The following is a 24,828-nucleotide window of genomic DNA, read 5'->3' on the forward strand; positions in this document are numbered from 1 at the left end:
TGATAATTTTGCAACTGTCCAAGAGTAACTGTACAATTTTGCTTTCATACCAACAATGAATGACAGTTTCTGGTGCTCCAAATCCTCAACAGCATTTGGTGTTGTCAGGGTTCTGAATTTTGATCATTATAATAGATGTGCAGTGGTAATTAACTGCTTTAATTTGCATTTCCCTCGTGATATAGGATGTGGAGTATCTTTTCATATATTTATTTGTCATCTATATATCTTTGGTGAGGTGTTTGTTAAGATCTTTGGCCCTTTTTTTTTTTTTTTAATCTGGATGTTAGTTTTGTTGTTGACTTTTAAGAGTCTTTTCGTGTATTTTGGATAAGTCTTTTATCAGATGTATCTTTTGCAAATAATTTCTCCAGGTGTGTGGCTTATATTTTCATTTCCTTGAAATGCTTTCCTTTAATTTTTTAACAATGTCTTTTATCAACAGATAAAAAAATTATGAAAGTTCTCTTTAGAAGTGTTCCCTTATTCATTTTTAGTTCTTTAATATCCTCTTTAATATATCTTTGCATATTTCAAGTACTCAAACATACCCCCCATGCTTTCTTCTAGAAGCTTTATAGCTGTAGCTTTTACATTTACATCTCTGATCCAACCATAATTAATTTTTACATGGCTTGAGACAGAAAACCAATTTGTGTTTTCCATATATTTATTCCATTGTTTCCACATCATATTTTGGAAATGCATATTTTTTTCCTCATAGAATTTCTCTCATCTCTGCATTATTCATATAGCTGTATTTATCTGTCTAGACCTTTTCTTCTCTTCAATTTATGTACTTGCCTTTCTAAATCTCAATATTGTGTCCTGATTGTTTATTATATATTTAGATTATTTCTTCCTAGCAAATTAACCCATTAATCATTATAAAAATGACAAGTTATGTTTCTGATAATATCCTTTGTCCCTAGTTCACATAGTCTAATATAAATATAGCTATGGCAGTCTTTATTTTCCCATGATATACATTTTACCACCTTGTTGCTTTTAACCAGTCTATGTCTTTATATTTAAAGTGTTTCAATAAATACCTGCATTTTGAGGGATTACATTTCTTTTAACCTACTCATTAACTATTTTTAATTGGATTTTATTATATTAAAAACTCTTAACATGAGACCTCCCCTCCTAAAAAAATGTCATATTATTGCTGACTATAGGTATAACATGGTACAGATCTCTAGAACTTGTTCATTTTGCTTAAGATGAACTTTGTGCCTGTTAATTAGTAAATCCCCATTTCTCCCTCCCCTCAAATCCTAGCAACCACTATTATATTCTTTGATTTTACAGATTTGACAACTTTAGAATTTTCATATAGGTGATATCATGCAGTATTTATCTTTCTTGTGACAGGCTTATTTCACTTGCCTAACATGCTCAAGGTTCATACATGTTGTTGCCTATTGCAGAATTTCCTTCTTTTAAAAGGTTGAATAATATTCTACTGTATGTATACACCACATATTCTTTATCCATTCTTCTGCTGATGGACTTTTAGGTTGTTTTCATATCTTGACTATTGTGAATAGTGCTGAAATAAACAAGGGAGTGCTAACATTTCTTCAAAATCATGATTTCAATTATTTTGGGTAATATGCAGAAGTGGGATGGCTGGGTCACATAGTAGTTATGAAATTAATTTCTTGAAAAAATATACTGTTTGAAATAGTGACTGTATCATTTTTCATTTGCACCAACAGTGTGCAAGTGTTTCAATTTCTTCGCATCCTCACCCGCACTTCTCTTTTGATTTTTTTTTTTTTTTTTTTTTTGGTAATAGCTATCTTGTGAGGTGAGTAGGAGCTAATGTCTTAGTGTGGTTTTGATTTATGTTCTCTGATGATTAGTGACATTCAACTTTTTAAAATATACCTTTTCATGATTCGTATGACTTCTTTAGAGAAATATGTATTCAAGTCACCAGCCCACTTAAAACCTCTAACCTCCCAGCTTTAGGCAGACAAAAAATTTTCCTCATAAGGAACTTGACCCTAACCAACACAAATGCCACGTCATGGGTCAAATCACCTATAGCATCTACAAGCATTTTGTCACTTTTCAGAGCCTTCAAGGGTTAATTAAAAAAAAAAAAATCTTCCCAGAATCTATCATTGTTAGTATGAGAAGATACTTAAAAGAAGCTATTCCACCCACAATTATATATATATAAACAATTTAATAATAAAAATTTCACTGATGTATTATTTATGGTAGTAACATAGTTTTACATTTTAAAATATTTATTCAACCAAATATTTCAAGAAAATGATTAGCATATAAATGCATATAACATAGTTTTACATTTTAAAATATTTATTCAACCAAATATTTCAAGAAAGAAATGTCTCATGAACATAAATATGAAAGACCAAAATTTCAGAAATATTTTATTAGTTGACTCTATGAGTAAACAGGTGAAATAATCAGTGTAACAATACTTTTTAAAGCCTCTGATGTTAACGTCGTTTATAACTTTCATCTTAAAAATTTGAGAAAATTTAATTCTTACACATTTTATGTTACTTCTTCTGAATCTATGGACATGCCTTACTAGAGCAAGAGTTATAGAAATTTCTGTAGACAAAAATAAGTTGCAAATTTTCATGCAAGAAAACCATGTTACGGACGTCTGGGCAATCATAAACATTTATCCAAAATGACTATCATCCGAACTTACGTTTATTAAGTGCTTGATGGATGGTAAGTTGCGACAGAAAAGACAAATGTTTGATACAAATTATATGTGGAATCTAAAACAGCAGAATTCATAGAAGCAGAGAATAGAATGGTAGTTATCAGGGGATGAGGCTGTAGAAAACTGGAGAGATAATGGTCAGAAGGCACATACTTATTTTAGATGATGAATAAACTCTGTAGTTCTAATGTGTAGTATTATGATTATAGTTGACAAAATTGTAAAATATACTTGAAAGTTGCTGAAACTAGATATTTAATGTTCTTGCCACAAAAATGAAACAAGCTGTGGCGTAGGTTTCAGCTGCTGCTTGGATTTGATCCCTGCTAGGGATGTGGCTCCCCCCAAATATAATAATTATGTAATGTAATGAAGGCATTACTTACACTATGGTGGTAATCCTATTACAATATACAAGTGTATCAAATCAACCCAAATTTATATGTCAATTATATCTCAAGAGAAATTGAAAGAAAAGGAGAAATTGAAAATATTAAATTTGGCCTAATTTAAAAATTATTTTATGTCAGGCAACTTGTCATATAAAATGATAATACTAGCACTTTTTTAGGACCATTTTGAAGATTAAATCATATAAACACATGTGGAACACTTATAATAGCTTGTGATTTACTGAACCAAAGGCTATCTACTGTTATTTTTATTGGGGGGCACATGATGAGATCTATACCTTAGAATGAGGATGCTGGGGTAAACACTAAATTGGCAAGTAGTAGACACTGGAGGCAATTCATATGGAAAAGGTGTGATAATGGTCAAGTGATGAATGGGATATGGCTAACACAATGCTATTGATGGAAAAGAGAAAGACATATTAAAATGGTCGTAACCAGAAGAGTTGTTAAAGATAGCTACAAGTCTCTTGTGTACATGGATTTACAATGAAACCAACCAAAAATGTAATAAAGAATAAAAGGGAAAGTAAGGTGTTCCAATTTTTATATGTTGAGTTTGAGCCCCTTTGAAATAGCCAGCTACTTAGAGTTAATTAGTGTATAGCAGGTAACTGGAGAAGAAAATGAGAAGTCAGAGCTATTCATCCATTACAAATCATTAACCAATGTTCTAGATTACTTTTCTTCAAAATCCATTAGATTAATTATTCTCAGTATATCTAAAGAGTTCTTTCCATTAAAAAAATAGCTATTCACATTAAATTTGAGAACTAGTATCAAGAGAGAATGAGCAACAGAAAAGTATAAATTGTAGAAATAATCAAGAGGTAAAATATAAAGAAAGTGGGACACACATCCAGAGTTAAAGGAAAAAAGACAAAGGGAAGATTTTTCAGGAAGATATTAAGATCAAAGAGAAAGACTGTAGATAAAAAGCAACCACAGAAAGCAAGATACAAAATAATTTGGAAGTGAACTTTAGTAATAACCATTACATTTTAGTGGATAACACTGGCACTTTTGAAATGGTGATTAGCTATTTAATTATTACAAACAGCTCTTTAACTGTTATACTGAAAGGTTTAGAAATATTATGCTGGGGAATGTAATGAAATAAATATCATGTAATTATTTTAAAGTTAGCATATCAATATTAAAGTATTTTTATCACTATGGACTAGTTATATTGAATCAAACAGAAGTTATAATTTGCCCTTGTCCATAACTTCTTCACCACATCATAGTAGCTAACATAACAGGACAGATTTCACACACAAGAAATTAGTCGAACCACTGCTATTCACATAAAACCCCAAGAACTGTAATCTGTCTATAAGGAGATAAAATCAGAGTAATAAGTACTTTGAGTTATGGGTGATACCATCACATAAAAACTATCTGATATCAGTTTGATATCAAAGGATATGATATTGAAACTCATACACACATATGAAGACACACATACATTCACCATGACCGAACACTCAGAATAAATTTTGACTAAATGAATTGAACTGCCTTAATATTTTGATAACAATTTTGCCAGTGCAAATGCACTGTTCATGTTATCAATCTGGAGTAGAACATATAATTTTCTAAATAATAACTAATTAATGTAAATTAATTTATTGTAAATTCTAAACAGATAAAGTACTAGATATATTTTTCAGTATTAATGAAGTACTAGTCAGTATAATTAAAATTCTTGATGACTGACAGAATTCAGACACTCCCCTGCCATTATTAATGCTCTTTTCATTTTCTAAAGCCTGCTATGCATTATTCATATGGGAAATTAAAGTGAACAGCATCAATGGACATTTTAATAGCAGCCAAAAATCAGGATTTGTGACTTACAATGTGATAGCTATTCTGAGTCCATAATCCATTTACCCCAAGGAGCCAAAGAATAGCCTTCATACTCTGTATTTAAGCCACTTTGTTTACAGTTTTACAAATATTTAAGAAAAAAAATCATTTTTCAATTTAAAACTACAAAAAAGGTCATCGATAATTAATGATTGTAGTTCAGCATGGGGTGGTAGGCGAGTATTATCAGGATGGAATGTATTAAAGAATTTGAGCAGGGCATTTTTATGCTCATTTGGATGATGGTGGCTTATGCTACCTACCTGCTCTACTTTGATTTACAACTGTGAGTATATTTAACTACCTTTTATGAAATAAAGTGAGGTGTTAACATATAACCATAAACAACTATTCATTATTACAGAAATATAATTTGCGTTTTCTGGGGAAGATTAAAGTTGGGGATTATGAAACATCAACCTATTTTGACTTCAATAGAGACTCCAAATGCTTAAATCTGTGCTGATTTTTAAGAATTCTCTACTCTCAGTAGAATTCTTGCTTGTTTCTTTGTCATTGCTCTCTAGGAATAAAAGCAGTAAAATGCTAGCCATCTATGTATAAATAAGCAAATAAATATAATGAGAGAAAAAATCTTTTAAAAGAAGTTGGCAATGGACTACACAATTATATTAATAATTAAGGAGACTCTGAGTAACCAACATTTTCATGCTTACAATGACTTCAAAGCTTCATTCTCTCTGCCTTCTAGTTTATTTTAAAAATATTTTCACACTTTTAAAGTTACGATTTCCCAATAAAACTTACCAGCTGCCAATAAGCTAGATTTCAGCTTTTTATTTACTTACTTATTTATTTTTAGCTTTTTAAAGCATTCTTCTCAGGTATATAGAGATATTAAAATTTTTACTCTAATATTATAAAAATATTACAATATCATTTAAAAGAAATCTATCCTTTTTAAGTCAAGGATAGCTTAACCAGAGATGGCCTAAATACTAAGTGTGTCAAATCTTCATGTATAGTTGTGGCACATCCAGGTATCTGAAAATTCCGATTTTGTTCTTTATTTTTTCTTTTAGGGTTGCATCCACAGCACATGGAGGTTCCCAGACTAGGGGTGGAATTGGAGTTGTGGCTGATGGCCTATCCCACAGCCACAGCAATGTGGGATCTGAGCCACATCTGTGACCTACACCACAACTCATGGCAACGCCGGATCCCTAAACCACTAAGCAAGGCCAGGGATCGAACTCACATCCTCATGGATACTAGTTGGGTTTGTTAACCAGTGAGCCACGATGAGAACTCTGCAGGTTTCTGAAATTTTTAAACACACATTCTGATTATCATGAATTGGGTAGACCAAATATATTTCAGACCTCTACCCATTTCCCTCTGCATTTGTTTATACTAAGCTGATAAATGGTATCTGGTTAATATGAAGTTGTTTCTATCAGATCTAAACTAAGCATATAGAATAACATTACAGCGTGAAAAAGAAAGCACCAAGACAGTGTCTGAGATGACTTTTTTTTCCTCGTCTCTGAATTATCTTGTTGGTACCCTGAGTTGATTCATCCTTGGTATCACTCAACTATGAAACATGATGAGGATCTATATAAATGGTAAATGAAGATAGACCTTGTAAGTAACATGAGTAATACATTATGCTTGGAATAATTTTGTATTTCCTTACTCTTTATGCATCCCAACCATGTGGAAATGTTAGTTCATGTCAGCTCCAGGGAAGGATTGTCAGGGTCAAGCTATGTGGCCCTCATTCAGGAAGCAGTTGACACCATGTCCACTCTTCTTGGTTTCCCCGATATCCATTTCTTAGAGAAGACAGCATTCCCTTTTCATTAGCATTCTTCTTCCCCTGCCTTCAGTCAGCCCTTCTTTAGGACTCAGTAAAAGAGCAGTGCATATTCCTTTAATGGGAAATGTATGGGCCTCAAATATTATTTTTTTAATCAGTCTTAGGTGTCAAATGGGTAAGCATAGACTCTAACATTTATGTTAAACATAAAAATCAATTTGCAGTATTTCAGATTTTTTTTTTTCTTTTTGTAGTTGAACCCACAGCATAAAGAAGTTCCCGGGCTGGGGGTCAAATCAGAGCTACAGCTGCTGGCCTATACCACAACCACCACAACACAGGATCCAAGCCCTGTCTGTGACCCACACCACAGCTCATGACAATGCCGGATCTTCGACTCACTGAGTGAGGCCAGGGATAGAACCCATATATATCCTCATGGATATTATTCAGATTCGTTTCCCCTGTGCCACAATGGGAACAACTCAGATGTCATTTTTATATATATAAAATAAACACTCCTATACTCTTTTTCCTCTAGCTTGTCCCTTCATAGCTAAAGACATTCACCCTTCTGTCCTTAAGGTATAGGTCTTCTGACAGATTTTGGCTACACCATGCAGATCTAATTTTGTTTGTTTTTTTCTCACACATGACATAAAGCCATTAGCTGCCTTGACCTTTACAAAAGTATAAAAACCTAACAAGGCCAATGGGACGCTGGCTCTTGATATATTGAACTTGCAGCAGTTTCTAGATCCAACTGCTTCAAATCAACAATCCAAATACTTCTTGCATGGAACAAAACATCTATTTTGAGAATATTGGTGCTGATTATAAAAGTGGAACAACCATAAACATGCATTTAAATGTAAGATTTTTTTGACTAGGGACATATTTTATTTTATGTTCGGCTTGCCATTTGAAAGAGCCAGTGCTAAACATAGAGTAATAAATATAATATGATCTGATTATTTTAATGTTTTAGTGTGCTATAATTTAATATCTCTAATTATAGCCATGGAGATAGAAACTACTTAGAGAGGAGATTATAAGGAAAACTGTGATAAACAAAATTTAAGAAATATTTATTTGTCATTATATTTGATGATATTTTAACTGCATTTTTTTATGGACTATAGTAATTTATTAAAGGTTTTTTTTTTTTTTTTTTTTTTTTTGGTGCACCATTCCTGGAAGTACTGCAATACCAGGTCGATGAGTGGAGTGGACGGAGCAAGCTCCTATTCCAACTCCCAGTTCCAAAAAGCCATTTAATATATTGTCCTCGGATAGAGGATGTATCAGATATTAAACTGATAAGAACAGATACTACACGTGATCTTAGCCAAAAGGCCGAGAAACGATTATTAAGTATTTTTAAGGTTTATAAAATTCTTGGAATAAGTTAAAAAAAAAAAAAAAAACAAGAAAGACTTTAGAAAAGAATAAAATCGATGTAAAATTTTAGGAGTTCCTGTTGTGACACAGTGGGTTAAGAATCTGACTGTAGTGGCTTGTGTTACTGTGGAGAGACGGGTTCAATCTCTGGCCTGGTGCAGTGGGTTAAAAGATCTGGCATTGCTGAAGCTGTGATGTAGCTTGCAGCTGTGGCTGAGATTCAGTCCCTGGCCGTGGAACTTCCATAGGCCTCAGGTGTAATCATTAAAAAAATAAAACAAAATAACTATTTGGAAATAATGCTTTAATAGTACCTGAGAGTTGGGAGTAAAGCATATCTTAGACTTAGGTCTATATTCTTGAGTGGTAGTAAGAGCGAACTCAGGATCTTTCATGAATGACTGATATAGAGAAGAGATAAATTTGAGAAATATTCAAACGAAAGGTATTTCTGAGTGTTGTTGAAGTTAGATTGTAAGAAATAAACATTATAAATATGTCTTGTGACAGAGAAGAGAATGGAGGAGGTATTTCTTGCTAATGTCAGAGGTCCCTATAAGAAATGGTGCAAAAAAAAAAATATTATCCCTGGACCATATCAATGAGTTCAAGAGATAATAAATAATATTTTTCATCATCAGTTTATAATACCCAGAATTTTTTAAAAGTAATGTTTAGTTGTTATATCAAACCTGATATTAAAGACTATTAAAACCTGTTCAATATATTTAACTACATATAATCTCAATTTACTCTCTATATTTATTATAGAAACCACTTTTGAATGCAAATGACTACTCTGTGCCAATTATACTCTGAAATCTTATTAGATTTTCATAATGAAAAAATTGGTCAAAAGATTTTCCACAAAGAAATTTGTTTAATATGGTTAAGTTTTATTTTTTTAATGGAGGTGACAAATAGGTTTTTAGTGTAAGTATATGACAAATTTGGGAGAGGTGTTTACATTTGGATAATTTGTCATGAAAGAAATTGAGGTAGAAAAAAGTAAAATTAGGAGTTCCCGTCATGGCGCAGTGGTTAACGAATCCGACTAGGAACCATGAGGTTGCGGGTTCGGTCCCTGGTCTTGCTCAGTGGGTTAACGATCCGGCGTTGCCAGTGAGCTGTGGTGTAGGTCGCAGACGCGGCTTGGATCCTGTGTTGCTGTGGCTCTGGTGTAGGCTGGTGGCTACAGCTCCGATTCGACCTCTAGCCTGGGAACCTCCATATGCCGTGGGAGTGGCCCAAGAAATAGCAAAAAGACAAAAAAAAAAGTAAAATTATTCCCACATAAACTTCAATTTGGATAGAAAAGGAAAAGTAACTCAAACATGTCTGAGAAGCAGTATTGGATAATTGGGCAAAAATCAGGAATATATATTTTAATCATTCAGTCACAAGAAGAGCATTTTTCTAGCAACATTATTTTCTAGAAAAAGGATCAAGAAAAACTGAGAAGAAGAATCTGAAAGAAGGTTTAGAAAATGAATGAAAAGTCAGAGAAAAGGGTTTCGGGAAGCCTGCCTATGAAGAGGAACAGAGAAAACGGGTTCTATTTGAATTCTGATCTGGGGAAAAGGCATATTTTTTGTATTTTATATGTTGCTTTATTTGAAGCATGAGAGACAAAAACAGGTTTGTAAGCAATATGAGTATTAGATCTGATTATGCCATATAATGCAGAATGATGACTTAAAAAAAAAGTCCCTGCAAAAAATAAAAGGGTGTGGCCAGTGCAGGGGGCAATGTAGAGATGGGGAGATTGGAGGTACAAATTACTGGGTGTAAGACAGGCTCAAGGATGTATTGCACCACATAGGAAATATAGTCAATATTTTGTACTAACTGTAAATGGAAAGTAAACTTTAAAAATTATATAAAAGTTTTTAAAAATTTAAAAAATGAATAAAACTGGCCATGGTGTCCAGAATAGACTGTAGTGGCTATATATATATAGGGTGCAGCCCTAAAAAGCAAAAATAAAAAATTAAATTTTTAAAAATTAAAAAAATAAAAAAAATAAAATAAAATCACTTTCACATTCCCCAAGGGAATAGTTCATATCATTTTTCTCTTCCCAAATCTTTTATTCTTTTCTTACTACTTCACTTTTGGCTCATGACTTTTTATTATACTATGTTGGACAAGGAGCATCCGTCTATATTCTCCCTCCATACATCCAGCAGACTAGTAATCTTTGCTCTCATTCTTTACTTCCATCTGGTGATGAAATCTACCCTCCTCGCAAAACTTAATCAAGTACAGGTGTTCCCATAGTGGTTCAGTGGTAATGAACCTGACTAATATCCATAAGGATGCAGGTTCAATCCATGGCCTCGCTCAGTGGGTTAAAGACCCTGCATTGCCATGTGCTTTTTAGGGCTGCACCCACTGGCATATGGAAGTTCCCAGGCTAGGAGTCAAACTGGATCTACAGCTGCCCAACTACACCACAGCTCACAGCAACACCGAATCCTTAACCCACTGATCAAGGCCTGGGACCAAACCCACAACCTCATGGTTCCTAGTTGGATTCATTTCTGCTGCACCGCAATGGGAACTCCAAGAATGATTTTATATTTAATCAAAGAAATAGAGTAAATTGTTCAGCCAGCTAAATGTACATTTGATTTTGTAGATCATAAATGGAAATGGACCCAATCTGCCTGGTAGGTTACTTTTTTCCAGCCATGCTTAATCCCTACCTCCTCATTTTCCACCATGGGAAATAGGAGGAGGAAAAGGAAAAATAAATCTGAGAAAATTTTTTCTTTCTTTCTCTTTTCTTCCTTTCTTCCCTCCTTCCTTCCTTCTTTCCCTCCCTCCTTCCATCCATTCTTTCTTTTATTTTTTTGTCTTTTCTCTTTTTAGGGCCACACCTGCAGCATATGAAGGTTCCCAGGCTAGGGGTCTAATCGGAGCTGTAGCTGCTGGCCTATGTCAGAGCCACAGTAACGCCAGATCCGAGCTAAGACTGCGACCTACAGCATAGCCGCTGCGGCAACACCAGATCCTTAACCCACTGAACAAGGCCAGGGATCGAACCTGCAACCTCGTGGCTCCTAGTCAGATTTGTTTCTGTTGCACCATGACAGGAACTATCGGGTCGGTTGCTGGGAGGGCTTATTTAGTTATTAAGAAATTAATCTTAATCTTTAATCACCGTAATTAAGGACTTACTTTATATCAGCCATCCTACTTCCTCATTACTTTCCTTTTCCTTAATTCTTCCGTCTCTTCCCTCCTTCCTTCCTTCCTTTCTTCCTTTCTTTCTTTCTTCCTTCCTTCCTTCTCTCTCTTTCTTTCTTTCTTTCTTTTTCTCTTTCTTTCTTTCTATCTTTCTTTCTTTTTCCCTTCCTTCCTTCTTTCCTTCCTTCCTTCCCTTCTTTCTTCCTTCCTTCTCTTTCTTTCTTTCTTTCTTCTTTCTTCTTTCTTTTCTTTCTTTCTTCTTTTTCTTTCTTTCTTTCTTTCTTCTTTTTCTCTTTCTTTCTCTTTTTTTCTTTCTCTCTTTCTTTCTTCTTCTCTTTCTTTCTTTCTTTTTCTCTTTCTTTCTTTTCCCCTTCCTTCCTTCCTTCCTTGCTTCCTTTCCCAAAAGAGAGTGTATGATAGATCGCAGACATTATTTTGTGTAGGAACACCATAACAAATTGCCACAAACTTGGTAGTTTAGAAGAAGAGAAATATTCTCTCATAGATCTCCGAAGTCTCTGGGGAAGAACCTTTCCAGCTTCTGGTGGCCTCAGATGTTCCCTGGTTTGTGGCAGCATAACCGTCTTTCCGAGTTTTCACATGACATCCTTCTGTCTGTGCATCTCTGCCTTTCTCCCTCTCCTTTATGGTGTTAAGATTCTAGTCATTGGACTTAGGTTCTACCCAACTCTAGGTTGTTTTCATCTTTACACCTTTAAAGAGTTATATCAGCAAAGACCTTAAGAAAAACAAAAAGTCATATTCGGAGATGAATTCGGACATGAATTGGGAAGGGGTCTATTCAACTCATGTCAATGGACTCAGCACAGTCAAGAAAGCCAAGGACATGAGTGTCTCTGAGGAATTTGCCTGGGACAATTATGTTACATGCAAATATTCAAAACACTCCCCTTATTTTCCACCTTACTTATTTTCCTCCCATTCCCTCTAATATCTGCTAAATTTGAGCCCAAGTGTTTTCTCACATTCCTTTCCACAGACTGTATGAGTTGCAGTATGCCCTGTATTTTAATACACCAACCTTAAATCATTGAATTTTAAGTCTTTCATTTTCAAAAAAAATCTTATTATTTTGGTCTTCCTAGCCTCCTTCTTATATTATCCTGTCATTATCTGAGTTTATTTCTTTCTTCATTTCTTTAATTTTAGTGTGGTTGCCCAATAGATGAAAGAATCAAACATCTCTACAAATTTTTTCATTTTGGAGTAATTGTTTCCCCTGTTTTTATTGATTTGTTTCCTGCTTTGGTATAGGAGTTGATTTTTCATCATTTTTTATGCTTTTATGTAATTGTTTCCTTGAAATTTTTTTGAGGTAACTTTTTTAAAAAAAATCTTTTTAATTAATGTAGAGTTAATTTACAGTGTTCAGTGAATTTCTGCTGCATAGAAAAATGACTCAGTTATACATATATATACATTCTGGTTCTCATATTTCCTTCCAAGTGTTTTATCACAAGTTACTGGATACAGTTCCTTGTGACAATGAGCAGGACCTCATTGCTTATCCATTCTAAATGTAATAGTTTCCTTGCAATATTTTTTCCCAAGGCCCATATTCTGTTTTGCTTTCCATCAATTCACTTTTAACTTAATATATTAATACTCTTTTTTTTTTTGGTCTTTTTGCCATTTCTTGGGCTGCTTCTGTGGACTATGGAGGTTCCCAGGCTAGGGGTCCAATCGGAGCTGTAGCCACCTGCCTATGCCAGAGCCACAGCAATGCGGGATCTGAGCTGCCTCTGTAACCTACACCACAGCTCACGGCAACGCTGGGTCCTCAACCCACTGAGCAAGGCCAGGGATCAAACCCTCAACCTCATGGTTCCTAATTGGACTCGTTAACCACTGAGCCATGATGGGAACGCCAATATATTAATACTCTTTATTTCCCATTATGCAGGATGAGAAATTTAGTTCACTTATACTTCCTTATACCACTCCTTCGAACCTATTTTCACTAATATTTATTAATTATTGCTACAATTTTCAGTGCTTCCCATGATTCTTTACAAAAGTATTAGAAGACCATTTCTTGTTTATTTACTTTAGATGTTTTCCGTAGCCCAAAACCTCATCAGGAAAAGTATGGAAGAGTAAGCACTTACATGTCATCTATTTTTTATCTGTCTTATTTGTGTTTATTATATTATTATACTTAATTATCACTGTCATGGTATTTAGCTGTTATTATCATAGTTTTCATGGTGATTAATCTTGGTTTTACATATACAGGTTTAGTGGCCACACCAGTCATTTCACTATGGCTTACAGAGAATTACATTCAAAATTATCTGAACTTGAAAATCTTTTTTTTTTTTTTTTCTTTTTAGGGCCACACCCGTGGCGTATGGAAGTTCCCAGGCTAGGGGTCTAATCGGAGCTATAGCTGCTGGACTATATCACAGCCACAGCAATGCCAGATCCGAGTCAAGTCTGACCTACACCACACCTCATGGCAATGACGGATCCTTAACCCACTGAGTAAGGCAAGGGATCAAACCTGCATCCTCATGGATACTGGTCGGATTCATTTCTGCTGCACCACAATGAGAACTCCTGAACTTGAAAACCTTAAATGCAAGCATTAAGGGGTCATCAGAGAGAAGAAACAAGAGGAAGTTCTAGCTGGATTTGAAGTGTTGGCCTTCAGTGAGATTAGGGATGAATCTTTCAGTATTACACGAATGAAGTGGGAAAGGAGTGAGAATGCAGGTGACTTTGGAGACTGATGGTTCTACATATGCAGGTTTAATGGCCACACCAGTCATTTCACTATGGCTTACAGAGAATTACCTTCAAAATTATCTGGACATCAAAATCTTTTTTGTTTTTTTTCTTTTTAGGGCCATACCTGTGGCGTATGGAAGTTCCCAGGCGAGGGGTCCTTTTGAACACGAAATCTGATAATGAATAGGGAATGTATCAAGTTGAAAATAAAAATTCTGAAATACTTTGCAGTAAATTAAAGAGCAAACTGACAAGAGAAAAAATATATATCACAGGGCAAGATCTAACTGTGTAACGAAATCAGTGACCATGCTCTTTTACACAATTCTCTAATGTCTCCTAAAACCAATATCTGTAATACAGGTTTTTTTTTGTTTTAATATGCCAGATGTTTTACCTATATTATTTTTGGGGTCTCACAAAGACTCTATTGGCTTGGTGTAACTATTTTTACCCATGCATAAATTACAACAATGTTGAAATATCGCTGAATTTCACAATTTGAAAGTCAGTTTACCATATTTTGTTCTGAATCAAGAAATAGCAAGATTAAAATTATGTGCATTTAACAAATATACTATTATCTTCAGAAAAGATTACCAGGGCTTCCTTCATTAGAAATGTAGATAAAAAATATATTAACATAAATAGAAACTCACTGGGGTAAAATTTCCTAGAAATAGGTTTTTTCAGATTGATATTATTAACCTCTATAAGACAAAATACTTCATACAGATTTTTTGGGGGGGCCATACACCAAATTATTATTATCCTTAGACCCTTTTCTACCACTTGAATATATGCTACTAAGTTTTGCTTAATATGGTCGTTTAAATAAGGCCTTTCTTTTTAATTACCTGCAAAGGGAAGGTGAGCAGAGCAATTTTATGCTTCATATGGTGTTCATAAGTTGGCATACTACAATCATGAAAGACCCAAAAACATGGAGTTTAAACAGATGTCTTACTTGTATAGGTCCATAATACATTGGCAGCTTTTTCATCATGAACTCTGAGACATCCTGCTTTCAGTTAGGTGGAAGCAAAGACAGGCCTGATAAATGCCTAGGAGGAAAAAATAAATCAGTGCAGCTGTGACCCAGGTCAGATTATTCTTAATATTCACAATTAATTTCTGGAGAACAGCTTGTATACAACATTACCAGCTGCTCCTTTAACAAATATGTGCACATTTTGGCAACTACAGATTTAGTAATTTGCTCTACTCACATGAAAACCAAAGGGTGAACTCATCTTGCATGCTTTTCTTTCCTTTCCTTTCTTAGATTCTTCTAGAGCGATCATGCTTTTAATCATAGCAAGTGCAAGTATGAGTAAATGAATCAAGTTAGAATGATTGACACCTGAACTATGAATAAGCATTTTTAACATTAGGATGTGTTGGTGAAGGGTAAGGATAAACCTCTCAATGACCTTATTTTTCTCTCTTTCTGAATTGGTATAAAGATACTTTGTACTTCATATTTGCTAATCTGTTTATGTACATTTTTAAAAGTATAGATAACAGGTTAGATTATATTATTTCAGATTCAGTCTGGGATGACTTGAATCTGTAATGAAAAGACACCATTTTATGCATTTTTTTAAACAGAGAGGAATGGTCGGAAGCCTCCCATCCTACCGCGTATGCAAGATGATACATCTTTCTCCTGCTGAATCTCTTCAGAAGTGGTTTTTATAGATTCCTGTTTGGAAGCTGAAGGATGAGCTACATGACCTTTTGACATCAATTCCATCTGCATGCAGAGTTCTAACACTAAAGATACACCAATTAAGAAAATTCAGGGAGTTCCCGTCGTGGCGCAGTGGTTAACGAATCTGACTGGGAACCATGAGGTTGCGGGTTCGGTCCCTGCCCTTGCTCAGTGGGTTAACGATCTGGCGTTGCCGTGAGCTGTGGTGTAGGTTGCAGACGCGGCTCGGATCCAGCGTTGCTGTGGCTCTGGCGTAGGCCGGTGGCTACAGCTCCGATTCAACCCCTAGCCTGGGAACCTCCATATGCCGCGGGAGCGGCCCAATAAATAGCAACAACAACAACAATAACAACACAAAAAAGACAAAAAAAATTAAGAAAATTCAGTAGTACCATGTGGCTATCATTTAAATGTGTTCAAAAATGGGGAGGGGCAGCATCACAATTTTATAAAAGGAGAAGAGCTTTGAAGTAATACAGACTTTATATTTGCAACTTACCAATTACAGACAATAACTTCTTAAAACATCTAATATTTTTGAGTTTCATTTGTGAAAATGAGACTATATGTATATATGTACAAGATTACCAAAACACAGGTTCAAATTTGCCATGAATTTAGTGCTGAAAAGGATATAGATTATGTCCCTCTTTTCTAAAATAGATTTGAGGCAGCTTAAGAACTAAGTGGGAATTGAGGATCACTCCAGGGTTGTTCTCAATAACCCAGGGTTAGTAGGAATTGTTGAACAATATTCTTTATTTTGAGCATTTACATAATTCAAAGGAATAATGGGAAGGATCAATTCAAAATTTGATTCTAGTTATTTAAAAATATTAATTTCTACGATTAATTAAAGTTCAAGCATTTGCAAGCAGTGCATTAGTCTACTAGGCTTGCCATAAGGAAGTACCCCAGACTGAGTGGTTTAAGTAACAGAAATGTATCTTCTCACTAGAAGTTCAGGACCAAGGTGAAGCAGTGTTGATTTCTTTTTTTTTTTTTCCTTATGTTTTTGTCTGTCTTTCGTCTTTTGTATTTTCAGAGCTGCACCCATGGCATATGGAGGTTCCCAGGCTAGGGGTCCAATCGGATCTGTAGCAACATGCCACAATGCTTTAGCCACATCTGCAACCTACATCACAGCTACACCTACAACCTACACTGGCAATGCCAGATCCTTAATCCACAGAGTGAGTTCAGGGATGGAACCCATGTCCTCATGGATACTAGTTGGGTTCATAGACGCTAAGCCACAAGGGGAACTCCTAGTGTTGATTTCTTTTGAAACCTCTTTCCCTGGATGTCTGTGGTCATCTTTCCCCTTTGTCTCACATGGTTTTCCCTCTGTGCTTGTCTGTATTTAAACTTCTCTTCCTAAAAGAATACCAGTCAGATTGAATTAGGGCCGGTCCATACGATAGGGTCTCTTTAAAGACCCTCTCTCCAAATACAATCACTTTCTGACCTACTGGAAGATTGGATTTGAACATATGAATTGGGGAGGGAGGCACAACTCATCCCATAACATACACCTTACTATGATTGTAAATATGTTGAATTTTTATACCACAGAGAGTCCTCTTTGCAATACTTAGCAATGGTTTACATAGGACATTTTAGGGAAAACTTGAAGGTTTGTTCATTACACATTAATCATTATAAAGCATTGCTTTTGGGAGTTCCCTTCGTTCCTCAGCAGTTAATGAACCTGACTAGGGTCCATGTGGATGCGAGTTCAATCCCTGGACTCACTCAGTGGGTTAAGGATTTGGCATTGTGGTGAGCTGTGGTGCAGGTCACAGAGGAGGTTCAGATCTGGCATTGCTATGGCAGTGGTGTGGGCTGGCCCCTGTAGCTCTGATTTGACCCCTTGCCTGGAAACCTCTATATGCCAAAGGTGCAACCCTAAAAAGGAAAAAAAAAAAAAGAAAAAAGAAAGAAAGAAAAAAGAAAAAAAGGATTCGTTTTTATTCTTTTCTATTGACTCAGGTCTCAGTTCAACTTAACAGTATTGCTACCAATGTCCTTTTATGTTTTATACTCTGTTGCCTGGTATTTTATCTATTATAAGATATTCAATGATACTGTGTTATTATTTTAAAATTTCCTAACAGTAAAATGTTGAAAGATTTTTTTTAACTCAGTTTGAAATTTCATTTGTTCATTTGTTTGCTGACTTTTTGTTTGATATGCATCATTTTAAAAATGTTCAATAGCTTTGCCTTGCCGTCTGAATTAAATCCAAATTCCTCACCCTAACCCACCTGGCCCCCCGATCTAGTCTTTTCTTACCCCTCATGTAGCGTATCCATGCGTCAAGGACTTCCTTTTCATTCTCACTGTCTCCAAGTTCCATGCCTTGAATTTGTGTACGTTTACATCTTGCTGAAATGAACTTTCACAGGCTGATGACGCTCTCAGCCCGGTCTAATCATCAAGATTTCTGCGTCTATAGTTGTTTCCTTACACAAGTATTCTGTGACCTTGTTCTCTATCGTACCGGTAGCCTTGCTTTGTTTTCGTTTTCTTTCTAATTCTAGTCGCTCTCTATAACCTAACCCTCCCTTATTTCAGCCCACATCAGCATCTGAAACTTCCTCTCTGCCATGTCACTTCTATATTAGTACTTTTCAATAGAATATTTTGTAATAATCAATGAGTTCTCTCTGCACTGTCCACTGCAGTAGATACTAATCACATGTGTCCATTAAATTCTTAAAGATAATGAGACTACGGACTCAAATCTTTAATTTCATATAATTTTAGTTCATTTAAATTTAAAATTATGTAGTCACATGTGGTTGTTGGTTCCTGTATTGAGCAGCATGATTGTTTCCTCCATGAAATCCAAAAGTCCACGATGACTTCACCTTTGTAACAGAGGTACTGACAAGGTTCATACCTAACAATAGCAAGTATGTGAAATGTTTGTAAAATTAATAAGTGAATAGATGAGTAAATCATAGGACCATGCAATTTATTTCTATTGTGCTTATGAATCTTGCCTTTGTATCTTAGTATGATCATCTTTCTTCTTTCTCTTCTCCTAAATTCAGTCAAATTGATTAACTCTCTCTTTTTTCTCTTATACACGTAGATTTTCAAATAATAAGTTTTAGTACATTTTAATCTCTTAATAATCCCTGCCATACACTTCTCTGAGTTCTTTACATTAACGCATTTGATGTTCATGACAACCCCATCCAGTGAGTTTCATCATTACTCTCGTTAAGCAGTTGTGGAACCTGAGGCACAGAGTGTTGAAGTCGCATGTTCTAGTTGCTTTCATCCTAAGTGAGGGATGGAGGACCCGGAGACCGTATTCTCCATCATTATTCTACATGGCCTCTAAATTTCATTTATTTATTTATTTTTTGTCTTGTTGTTGTTGTTGTTGTTATTGCTGCTGTTGTTGCTATTTCTTGGGCCGCTCCCGCGGCATATGGAGGTTCCCAGGCTAGGGGTTGAATCGGAGCTGTAGCCACCGGCCTACGCCAGAGCCACAGCAACGCGGGATCCGAGCCGCGTCTGCAACCTACACCACAGCTCACGGCAACGCCGGATCGTTAACCCACTGAGCAAGGGCAGGGACCGAACCCGCAACCTCATGGTTCCTAGTCGGATTCGTTAACCACTGCGCCACGACGGGAACTCCGTGGCCTCTAAATTTCAAAGCCTTCTCCTGCTAGGCTAATGACTATCCTTCAAATAACAAATTTGAAATTATATTCACTATTATATTAGAAGAGAACTATTAAGAATTAGGAGTATTAAAAAAAAACAAACAACAAAACAGACCTGTAAGGCACGTTCCTTTCCAGCCGTTTCTGCCTTTCCCCTTCATCCTTACACCAGGCTCACAGTTGTGTGGAACTGATTTGGGTTTGGAGGGAGAGAAGCCAAAGTTGCCTCTTTGTAATAATCCTTGTCCTCATCAGGCATGACCTTAAGGGAATTCCAGAACCAGCTGAGTCACACGCTAGCAATGTGGGCTCTTTCTTTCCCATCCAGGTAGCTACCTTGGACACCAAGACAGATAGCAAACTATCTTTGCTTTTTATCCCATCATGTTTTCCTTCAAACTTCTGCCTGAATGCTAAATAAGTAAAGCAAATTTGACATGTAATTATATAATTTACTAATGTTACCGATTTATCTAGAATCAAAGGGAAAACTAATTGCTTTATATTCAGCAACAAAAAATCAAAAACTCTCCTGTTTAGAACTACATATTTATACACAACCCAGATCTTGTTTTTGGCTCCATTTGCATTTTTAGCTTGTCTTTCTGGGGCTATCTGTGTCAAAGAACTGCCTACAGTCATTCCCAAATTAGTCTTGCTTCTCCACCATTTATTTACATGTCATTAGTGGTGTTATAACTTGAGTTTGGGGCCTGCCATCCTTGAAACTTGTGTATTTCTTTCTTTGTAATAACCCTAAAGCTAGTTGATTTTCTTCCAAATGTGAAGAAAATATGTTTCTTTGATAAAAATTATACAAAGAACCAAATGTTTACTTTCTATTATGTCTTATAGAAACCAGTTCATGCTAATATGACCTTCACTCCTCTTATTTCGGATTTGTTCTATTGTTTAAGCCTCTTTTTACCTCAGATGTAGTTTATTTGTAAAATAGTATGTACATTAAATACTAATATATTTCATCAGTTTTCTTCTTCATTTTACTCACAGGACACACCACACACACACACATACACATAAACAGAGATGAAGAAATATGTAAATTCAAATCCTGATGGAATCAAGTTTTTTTTGAGAAAAACAATACTTTTAAAACTCATAGCAAGTGTAGGCAAATAATTTTTGGACCCAATATAGGAAAGAATCCCATAAGTAAGCTGTAAAAAAATTTAATAATTTTGGCCACATTAAAGCAAACACCCAGGTGATAAACTGGGAAAGGTATTTAAACCGCCACAACCACCAAAGGACTCATATCAGGAATATATAGTGAATTTGCACATATCAATAAAAGCAGCCTAAAGAACTGAGGAAGAAAGAGGATATGAACATCTATTTGAAAGACTAAAAACACACATGGCCCACGAACATATAAAAATACATCCAACCTGCAATCACAAAATCCAGTGGTTTCTTTGTATTTTTATTTTACTTTAATTTTTTTTTGCAGCAGTGTATAATGTTGTCACATTCTTTTGTGAGTCTCTTTTCTTTACTAGCTTGCAGTCGGTGCTCAATCACACTCCTTTATATGTCAGACAAATTCCTTCATGTTACAACCTCCTGCCTATTCTTAGTTCAACAGTTTCACTGAATACACTTGTCTTATACACCTTTTGTATCCCAAGTGCTATGTGACTTGTGGATGATAGGAAATGAAAGACATAGTCCTCATTCTCCTTGTCCTCCAAGTACTTGTGATCTAGTGACAGAAGACAGAGATAGAAGAGATAATTTTTTGGAGTTAACTTTCTCAGCCACTGATTCTATCGTACTAATGTGATCTGTGACCTCCTCTCTGAAACCTACTCTGAGTGTGTTTGTCAGCTGTGACAGACAATCTAAGTGCTGTGGGTACTGCTATTACTTTGTGTTCTGCGTTTTGGGGGGAGGAGTGAAATTTTCATACGGTCTAAGAAGAGGGCAGGTATAACTGAACACATCATAAAAATCATGTTCTATATTTTATAAGGAAAGTAATAAGAATAGATAGAGTTTTAATGAAAATAAAAACAATGGGTGAGACTTCCAAAAGGAGACGGCAGTGTATCTAGGTGATGGTCAAAATGGGCATATTGGAAAAGGGCACTGATTAGAAAGGTGAGAAACATAATTAAACATTTATCTTGATGTGTGTAGAGACGTTAAGACTGCGATTTGACTTCGAAGAGGTCTTTAGATTTATAAATTTTGTTTCAAATCAACTAGATATCCAGATAAAAGAAGTGGCCACAATTTTTAAATATCAGAAAATTTAGGGTATTTAATTTTGAAATAGGTGCTTGTTGCACATATTAATCATATTACCTGTACTTGAGGAATTGCAATATAGTGAGAAAAAAATACTTGTGTAACAGCTTCATGAGTGCACTGAGTTAAGAGAGGTAAGCCAAAGATCATACTGACAGTTACAAGATATTTTTTTTCTTTCTTCTTTTTTTTTAAAGGCCACAACCATGGCATATGGAAGTTCCTGGGCCAGGGATTAAAGATCTACACCATGGCTCACTGGCATCGAACCCACACCTCCACAGTGACCCAAGCCACTGCAATAGGATTCTTAACCCCTGTGCCACAGCTAGAACTCCACAAGATTCTTCTTTTTAGTTTTTTGTTTGTTTGTTTGTTTGTTTGTTTGTTTTTTTTGGTCTTTTTTTTCTTGGGCTGCCCTGCAGCATATGGAAGTTCCTAGGCTAGGAGTTGAATTGGAGCTGCAGCTACCAGCTTAAACCATAGCAACTGCAACATGGGATCTGGGCAATGTCTGTGACCTACACCACAGCTCATAGCAGTGCCGGATACTCAACTCATTGAGTAGAGCCAGAGATTGAACCCACATCCTGATGGATACTAGTCAGGTTTGTTACCTTTGAGCCACAAATGGAAACTCAATATTCTTCTTCTTCTTTTTTTTTTTTTGTCTTTTTGTTGTTGTTGTTATTGTTGTTGTTGTTGTTGTTGCTATTTCTTGGGCCGCTCCCGCGGCATATGGAGGTTCCCAGGCTAGGGGTTGAATCGGAGCTGTAGCCACCGGCCTACGCCAGAGCCACAGCAACGCAGGATCCGAGCCACGTCTGCAACCTACACCACAGCTCACGGCAACGCCGGATCGTTAACCCACTGAGCAAGGGCAGGGACCGAACCCGCAACCTCATGGTTCCTAGTCGGATTCGTTAACCACTGCGTCACGATGGGAACTCCTCAATATTCTTCTTCTAATTGGAGGAATATTCATGTGTGGTCTACTTTAGTTCTTCTACAGAAAGTGAGAAATTTTGTAGTCTCTTGTAATTTATAATGTTGCTGTAAAGATGTGCACAGCCAAATGAAGTCTCAGAAGTTGTCTAACACTAACATGAGCAAACATCAGTGTTTTTGTGTATTAGTGTAGTCTATTCACTTGTCAGTAAGTGAATAGCATAAATGTGCAGTATGGATAAGGATAGACTATTTTCATTATTTGTAATTATTGATGGTAAGAAATATTATGAAGGTTTCAGGCATAATTTTTTAAAGGAATTATTCAAAAAGAAGGCTTCCAAAAACTAATAATTGTGTAGGCTACAAAAATGGACTGGACGTAACCTGAAATTTGACCTTATTTTTGTGTTAATTTTTTCAAACATTTTAAAAATTAATTATTCAACATATATGTATATTTCTAAGGCTTGATATTTCCTGGATATAATGCTGATGACTATGTGTGTATGCTTGTGATTTTGGGGTAATAAGCAGACATCTCCAAACTTGAAAAGTTCATAGCCCAATGCAAGAAAAAAACATGTGGACAGATGTGGGATAACCCAAAGGGAAAAAGATTAGTGCAAATACTGAGGGGTGAGTGTTAAATACGCTCTGGGAAAGAAGCAAACTCTTCATAGCTGTCATGATACTTGAGATGGTTTTGAGGTTGTTTATGATACTGAATATTGATACTGTGAAGAAGAGCATTTCAAGCTATTTCCTTCCGACCTAACTGTACCAAATCCCATGGCTGCTTGATTCTCAAACATGGCTCTGTTTTGATTCACATATTCTTTCTTTAGTGCTGAGTCTCACATTAGGTCAAGTTTCTATCAGCAGCATGGTGAAGTTGACTCTCTCTTAAAAACAAGACCTAAAACGTCCTAAGATTTGAATCTACCCTTTTAACCTAACTTCTCTACTTCAATCTTTTCTGTATTTTTCAATGTAGTTTAATACCTATGAATATCAGGAACTCATTTTTCCACCATGGGCAAAGTCATCTAATGGTCCCTCAGATGTCCAAAACAATTTGCTGTGACCTCCTGAAAAATTTCAAAAAGTCCCATAAATCTAATTCTTCTCTTCATAAACCTTGAGTCACATTTATTTTGTCCATATTACATTGGTACACTTTTAGTACTTAAATTTACATCTTTCCTGGTCCTAAGGCCCATGACTCATGCTATTCTTGCTCTTTCTTTCCCCCATTGTTTCAATCTTCCTGTTGTGGATAAATGTGCTGCATATATACAATGTACTACTTTGATTTATACATCACTTACAGTATGCCAAACAATCAGGAACTATGTTATAATTAGACCCATGTATTCATGTTCACAAAATTAAACTTGGTAACATTAAAAAAAAAAAAAAAGGAATTTCAGGAGTTCCCACTGTCTCACAATGGGATTGGTGGCATCTCTTCAGCCAGGACAGAGGTTAGATCCCTCTCCTAGCACAGTGGGTTAAATGATCCCTCATTGCCACAGCTGTACTGTAGTGTCGGTCACAACTATAGCTTGGAGGCTTGGATCTCCATATGCCACGGAGCAGCCAAAAAAAGAGAAAAAAATGCATTTCAAAATGCCATTAACTTTCCACTTCCTTTGGTAATTTTAACATAAAACATTATTTGCAGGACCATTTTAATGCCTAATAGAAACTTTATTCTCTGAACTGAAGGGAAAAAATGCATTTCTGAAGATTCAAGAGCACTAGGTAAGGAAGACTTGAAAAAAAAGTTAGGAAGGGAAAGTGTGTACATGAAATTTGCTCTTCTCAAGAAATTCACAGTCTAATTAAAGTAAGTCAATCCACCATTATTTTTAATCTCTTAATCAGATGCTCTTTGCATTTTTTCAATGTGAATGTGTCTATATCTTTTAAGCTAATGAACTGTATAGTTACAACTAGTTTGCAATGCTAAAAAGACAGACTTTCCAAATCATCAGGACTGTTCAGTAACGTAAGTCGATTTAATTTGTGTAAAGTAGATCTCCCTATCAGGGTTTTCTGCTGCAGGGCTTTTA

At 35.6% G+C, this 24,828-nt stretch overlaps 1 non-coding gene across 1 annotated transcript; it reads right to left on the reverse strand.

Annotated features, from left to right (window-relative positions):
* Positions 1 to 7,964: 7,964 nt before the first annotated feature.
* On the reverse strand, positions 7,965 to 8,155 carry LOC125113657 (U2 spliceosomal RNA). Its single transcript, XR_007131527.1, has one exon. It is a non-coding gene; the product is annotated as a U2 spliceosomal RNA (small nuclear RNA).
* Positions 8,156 to 24,828: the final 16,673 nt, after the last annotated feature.

Source organism: Phacochoerus africanus, chromosome 13, assembly GCF_016906955.1.
Source record: "Phacochoerus africanus isolate WHEZ1 chromosome 13, ROS_Pafr_v1, whole genome shotgun sequence".
Taxonomy (NCBI): domain Eukaryota; kingdom Metazoa; phylum Chordata; class Mammalia; order Artiodactyla; family Suidae; genus Phacochoerus; species Phacochoerus africanus.